A 7,596-nucleotide genomic window follows, 5' to 3' on the forward strand; every position below is an offset into this window, starting at 1 on the left:
GGCTGATGATGAAAATTTATATGGCCAATTGAATAATTAGAGTTCCTTCAACTTTGGGAACACATGACAGAAATTGAATAAAATACCTTATAATTCCAACCTCCACCTGCAGAAGATAGCTCGACGATAAGCACAGAAATGCAATCTACATCTGCATAATACCCTGCGAGTCACCTCTAGGGTGTTTGGCAGGGGGTGATCAATCACTAGCATACAGCATGCAATTGCACATGCAATGCAACATGCACACCACACCGTACCAAAAACACCACGCATACTAACAAATGATACTACCATGTGCGGTTAGATATATTAATAAAATTTAGGCAAACGCATTAAGTTTTACATAGGTTAGTAGGCTACACTACTAGTCATCTAATCTATTAATGAGTTTTATTGCTGTCGTTATAATCTCATATTGATCGTGGAGAAATAGAGATCCTGTATCTGTCTGTTCTACAGTCTATCTCTCTTATTTTATTTATCTGATCTGATCTTCCGTAGAACGTAGGCGTCCGTATGATATGGCTTACTTCGTTTGAAAAGACACTGCTCTTGAATTTATCTAAAAGGTTTAGTCTATTTTTCAATCTACGGTCTGACAGAGATCCCCATCTGAGTTTATCCAAGAGGTCAGTTACACTGGAAGACTATCGTAACGACCTTTCACAAACCTGGCCGCTCTTCTTTGCACTTCTTCGTTCTAACTCTGTTATTAAGCCTTTTTCGCGAGGGTCCCAAACACTGGCAGCGTATTCTAAATGTGGTCTAACGAGGGAAAAGTAGCTAATTTCACTCACTTAGTCGTCGCAATTCCTAATATTCTTTCAACAAAACCCATTTTACGATCAGCTTGACCGGTTATTTCCCCATAATGTTTATTCCAGGATAGATCATTATTGAGTCTAACTCATAGATATTTCGCGGATTCAACTGCCTTTAATTGGGTGCCCCAAATTATATAGATATGCGTAGGGTCCGATTCTTCTTCCATAAATTCATTGATGGCTAAAAATTCATCTAAACGTGGCTGCGGACCACCGGATGGCCATTTTACCAAAGTTAACAAAATCGCTATTTTTCATCGCAGAATCACGGTTCAAAGACGTTGTTGATTGCTTGATTGACAGGAGTGCGATGTAAACAATCATTAGTTGATGATCGGATCGATTGATAGATTTTCAAAATGCAGTCAGAGCGGTCACTTTTCGGAAGGGGGACCCCACGCTCTGAGGGTCCAAGATAAGGGCCAGCGAGGGTGAGCTCGTCGAGTAAAGGGTCCCCGATTTGCAACCCTTCGGAGGGTGTACCACACTCATCCTGGAAGTCCCTGCTCCATGGCCACAAGAAACGCATTTTAATCTTTTGGCCGCCTGTGAGGAGATGGTTTTCGGAGATTGAACGGCAGTGTGTTGCTTTGTTGGTTGAAAGGGTTGGTGTTATACATATCATTTCAAAATCATCCCGAACCCTTTCCTGAGTGCTAATTAACTTGTCGTTTACACAATTATTATACCTCCTCCACGACCATTCCTCTCTCTTCTACATGCCGTAAAATCTCTTGGAAATATCTCGTTTGACTTGATATAATCGCGAAGCCAAGAATCCGTGCCGACCACAATGTTGGGATTACAAGCGTCGACCAATGTTTCAAATTCCCTAACCTTATTTTGAATGCTTTGACAATTAAGAGACTCTTGGCTAAAACTGAATGCAATAACTGCAAGAATAAGTTTTCTGCGAAGAAAACATTTGAGGACAGGAGTCAGATATTAATTATGGAAAGAACATTTCCAGGAATAACTAATGATGTTGAGAGTTTGCCGTGTCCATAAAAGAGGTTTATAAGAATTTGTAAATAAAAAAGCTCTGTTAATTTTCAGATATTAATTTTGTGACACACCTCATAAAAGAAATTGAGAGACTCAATGCTTTCAAAAGCAGAGAGGTTCCTTGAGTTGGAGATGGAATATGAGCCTGAGGTATGTAATGAACATTTAACGTTCGCTCTAAATATACTTTTTCAATTTATGAAAAGGAGTTGTAAGTGGTTGTCCCCAGTCGCTTCACAGGAGAAACAAAAAATAAATATTGTATCAAATTTATAGAAAATATATGCAACTGAATCTTAATACGTAAATACGTGACTATGTAAATAAATCAAAGTAAAAAATCATTTTAATTATTAAACGTTTCTGAATTTCGATATAAACAAGCCCTGACTCCATCATTTACTCAGTAATTAACTGATGATAACAAAAGGAAGAGAATCGAAGCTGCTGGATGAAATAGTGTAGAAGTAAGTATAAGGAGCTCATGGCAATCAATGAATCAAAGGATGAAACGTGTCATTCTAAGGTGTGTCCTATTTCAGCTGTTCATGGCCTACATTGCTATATCCATACGCGATAGATTGCCGTTATGGTGAAATTTTCTATGAAGTCCAAATAATTAATTGCAATGAACATGATGTAAATGTAATATTTCCTCGTGCATTCATTCACAATTGGTTTGAATTTTTAAGATTTTCAAGTTTTCTCACCATTTATGAAGAAATACATTAAGGATTAATATCTCTAAATACCTAATTTATGACAACAATTTTTAATGAACAGTTATTTTATTGAAGGCGACTGGTTTTTTTATTTTGACACCGAAAACTAGCCTTTCGCACTCGTTAGTATTACATCGCATATAATAATTACGAGTGTTATCTTAATCACAGACGCGTATTGCGACGCTTTTGTATACACCTACTAGTACGTGTTTTAGCCTAGCAGTAAGTGTTTAACACTCTTGATCGCGGTGCAAAATTCCCTTTTGTCTCGGCCTAGAGGAAATAGGGGGATTTCCCGCCACATATATTTACAAGCGCTAATAAATTATATTTTTTCGTAAAAAAACATTACGTGATAATCAACGGAAGGCATGTATACCCGCATCACCTGTGCGTGTTACCGATAGCTATTACTGATTGGAGTAGGAAGATTTTCAGTATATACATTTGTAAAAGCTAAATGTAAACCTTATAAAAGTAGTTTACCCATACAAAACATTACGTTATAAACCAAAGGAGATATTTTAACTCCAATTCCTAAATATGTTCACCGATTACTGCTATTGACTTCATCTGATAACGAACTTGTACGACGTTAAGAAACTTGGTGTGTCATGCGAAAGTTACGAGGTCAAGGGCGAAGATTAAGGTAATTAATTTGACGGCAAAAAGTGATAGAGAGTACAGTATACAATGATTTCAAAGCGACAGGTCACCACTTAATTAGGTTGACTTTCTACAAAATCTTCCAAAAAGGCTGATTTATTCCTTTCATTCATTGTCAATACTTGAGGAGGAAAGAATTAAATTCTCCAGAAGACGTGTTGAAACTGATTCATTTCAAAGGGTTTGCTATAAAAAATTTAAGATTCCATTTAGAAATTTGTTTTAAATGATTCCCATTTCCCATTTCCCAAAAAAGAAGAAGATTTAGAAAAACTGGCGAGAATATTGCTGGCAAATTTATTACTTGAGTTTTCCCGAAATACATCCAGATAAGCTCATAAATCTAATTATTAAAGAAATTGAACAAAAACAAATATCATTCAAATAACTCAGATTCAATTTCCTTCCATTATAAAGGATGAATAACAATCGAAAATGCTGATAAAATCGATCTATTCTATCTTTTTTCCAAACGATGCATTAAAAATTGACGACTCTTGGCTACCGTCACTAAGGTAACAATAATTTGAAAAAGTAACTGACAAGCAAAAAGATTCCAGCGATAGAAAAATAGCCTAGGAGCACGACGGTTCCAGCGCTACACTAAAAACTTTGAACGTAAACTATAGGAGACCTGAAGAACAAAGGTTCCCGCCTTAAACATGGGCTGCTGTTGTAAGTAGTAATTAAATAATATGGACGACTACGATAGACTTCACGATAGAAAGTAGGAACATTCCACGAACCATACATACAACCGAACTACTCATAAATTTTCGGTGGTGGCTAAAGTATTCTCCTTTAAGAGTAGTTATTTTAATTAGGTTAAAACCGAATGGACACAGGGCGCGAGTATTTTTTATCTCGCTTAGGACTACTCACCTAACTGAATATAAACTTAAGGAAGCAAAGGTGAGTTAATGAGTTTTGGTTTACAAAGTTGACTTTGATCATATAAAGAAAAAATTTGAAGAAATGGTGGGAAAAATAAATCATCATCTTCGCATGATGTATCACGAAAAATACAAATTCATATCACTTCATGGATTTGACTTTAATAATACGAATGCTATTAAATGAAATACTACTCATTCTCCTTAAAAGTCATGGGGGCTCGTCTGCCCGTAAGTCTATATTCCTACGCTAATTATCTTTTTTTGTCTTTCCCAGGGTCCTGCCAGGCCCTGTTTAGGTGCCCGAGAAGGAAGGACAAAAATAAAAGAATTAACATCAGAAAACCAATTAAACCGATCGAAATTTTCGAAGACTCGGACTGCGAAATCGTTTCGTATGACAGTTCGTCCTCTTCGCCCTGGAATTTATTGATTGTTCATCCTCCATCTCTACCGCGCATGCAGTTAATTCTTTCTGAAAAGTTACCGCCAAGCCCTCCGCCAGAGCCTGATAAAACCGCCCCTCTGCCAGAGCCTGATTACACAGCCAACACCACCTTCTTCCACCTAGGGGATCGCGGGTTCTTCCAATATTGGATATGTTTCTATGATTAAAATCAAAAAAGGTAATTATAATTTTTTTTTAATTTTTGCGCATCGTTCCCAGCTGTACCAAGTTTTTTTAAGACTGTCATTTAGTTTTTTTAACGGGGAATGAGAGAATTAATTGCAAGAAAAAGAAAACTTAATTTTACTACCTAACAAAGGAGTACCTGTGCAATACCTGAGTGTATTACTAAAAATATCCCAGTGATATCTTTTGTCAGCACTTATATTCTACAGTAATATAAATTTACATTTCCCAAACAAGAAAAAAAAATTAAATCCACTTAAATGTTTCCTAACATATTGACAATCTAATGTGCCTACACTCAAGCAGCAGTTCCATTTCTTTAAAAGAAATTATAATGTTCACGCCATCGGTAACAGTTGCTTAAAAATTACGCCGAATTGATTTTTCCATCGATTCCCCAAGTGATGGGGAAAATACCTGTGAGACATAGAATATAATAGTTCATGACATCATTTTCACGGTCCCAGAAAATCACACCAGTCACTTTCTATACCAGAGGCAGAGAGAAGAGGTAATGGCAGAAGGGTTTGAGGTAATTTCTGTAACTCGGTACACCACAAGAGAATAGGTTGATTACGGAGGTGGAAGACACCCCAAGCTCATTAAGTCGAACAATGAATAATGAATTAGGAGAGAGCGGGTAATAAGGTACACTTAGGCATTTTTATTTCACATCTTTCAATTGAAAACTTCAGCGAAAGAGACAATCATACTATTTTGAAGGAAATTCAATTTCTCACAAATTCTTTGATTCATATTTGGAATATTTAACTTAATTTGAAAGGTAAACCTATTTTACACAACCCTTACACTGCCATTGCTATTTTCCTCGCTTTCTCCCAGGGAGAAAATTAGTCGGCGGGTCCCGGGCGGGTGACTCCCTGGCACCCGTCCAGGGTGCGACAAGTTTCTCCAATCGCGTTACAGACTTGAGTCGGGAGAAACATTTTCTCCAGGAGAAACACTTTCTCCGTTACCGGGAGAAACGAGTTACAGACTTCGGGTTGGATGAAACGGTATTTTCACGAGTCTATTTTCTCCCAACTCGGGAGAAAACAAAGTTACAGACTTAGGCCCCTGCTGGGCCGGTGATATCATAAGCTAATTGCTACACGTTGATTTCTTCATCTTCACTTCCAAGCGCTGCAGTTCTTACTGTGCATGATGAAGAGTGCCTATGGCAGCATATCCTTGTCCGACACTGCGGCGATTTTTCAATTTCATTATTCTGTATTTGCCAGTGTTAAATGCCACCATTTGATTCTGGTGGAGCTAGTATGTAATTCTATTTTTTAGTGAGGTAGCATTATATATGGCAAGGAAACAGGAAGAAGTGCATCATTAGGGAGAAAATTTAGATAAATTGCTTCTCTGTTGCTTACTATGCCTACTTACGAGTTGGATCTTTGAAGTTAACGAGAGCCACTGGTAATAAAATAAATGGTAATATATATTCACGAGATATTCACGTAAACTGAGAGTTATCGTTTTCATGTTCTGGCCGAGAAAAAACAAAGGAAAGCTGCTCGATTCGTCTAAAAATTGATAAGAGCGAACAGAAATCGCTGCACAGTTATCACTCAAATTAGACTGGGATCCGCAAAAGATTCTGAGGCTACGCGCTATGCTGTGATTCTTTGAGATGCTCAGAACAGATGTATTTCAGAGCGACGCGGAGAAAATCACCTTAGAATCTCTGTATGTTTCTAGGTCCTACGGAATGGAGATAAAGTAGTATCTTGGTAATCTGGCAGATATCGGACCAGGGAACTGACGGATCCCTGGAAATCACTTATAATTACGCAAATAAACGGCAGAAGCTATGTTTTTTTGTATGCCTACAAGTATATAATATATCTTATTATACACTAAATTAGTGCTTACAAGTAGTTGGAATGTCTACGCAAGGTACAATACATAAAAATTAAACTCACATTAAAGTTTGTACAGAATTGTTTCGTATCAATAATCCATACTATTCGATTGAAAAAGAAGGCTCCCTTCTCAGCACTACTATCACTGCATGCCCTATTTTCTGAGTTGGACTAGATTAACCAGCATACCAGGCTACTTGAAAGTACCGAGCTATCTATATGCACCTGTATAAAAACGCCGGATTACTGGCAGTACCTGAGAATTGAAGTTCTGCATTATAGAGGGAGAGATATTTTGCCGTCTGTATAGGCATACGACTTTATGTTACTCGGAAAAATAAAGTCATACTCAGCAGTGACATACTGTGCTTGTTCTCTGTGAAAGGCCTTAGCCTAACATCCCTCTCAACACGCCTATAATAACGGTTGAGGACGTAATATGTGAATTTGGATGTGGATTAACTTACGTTATCGAAAAAGGTGATCATGGCTGTCGTGAATAATTGGCGTTTTCCTTCAAAATACTGTAGCCACTTAAAGAAAATGATGGTGGTGTTTTGGATTCAACGATTACAACGGACGACCTCGAGTCGACCACCGACTGAGGTATCAAATCACTAACATATTTGTAAATCTTTATTCAAGGCTAAAGGTCGCATGAAGAGCCACATTTCCTAACCAAAGAAATTCACAACCAGAAATGGAAGTTGTGGAACCAAAGCAATGGAAGAAACCCATATTGGATTAGTTTTTAATAAAATGAGATCTTACCTCTATTTATCAATCTGTCTACTGCACTGGGTGGATTACAGCTTAAGTGGCACTATATGCACTACTTGCTCCTCTTCCTCCTACACTTTCTCTGTGATCGAGGTAAGGGACTTACGAGTCATGAAGCATCAAATATACCTCCAATTTCTTAATTTATTCGGCGTAAACGCATTTAACGTCTAACTTTAGGGATGGACACAA

General features: G+C 37.5%; 1 protein-coding gene across 1 annotated transcript in view; it reads right to left on the reverse strand.

The window, feature by feature from the left end:
- LOC124161585 overlaps positions 1-7,596 on the reverse strand; it is a 46,729-nt gene extending 39,133 nt beyond the window's left edge. Inside the window, exon 1 of the mRNA XM_046537964.1 lies at positions 7,396-7,596. The gene's annotated coding sequence lies outside the window, so the exon portion shown is untranslated. The remainder of the gene's footprint in view (positions 1-7,395) is intronic.

Source organism: Ischnura elegans, chromosome 6 (genome assembly GCF_921293095.1).
Source record: "Ischnura elegans chromosome 6, ioIscEleg1.1, whole genome shotgun sequence".
Taxonomy (NCBI): Eukaryota; Metazoa; Arthropoda; class Insecta; order Odonata; family Coenagrionidae; genus Ischnura; species Ischnura elegans.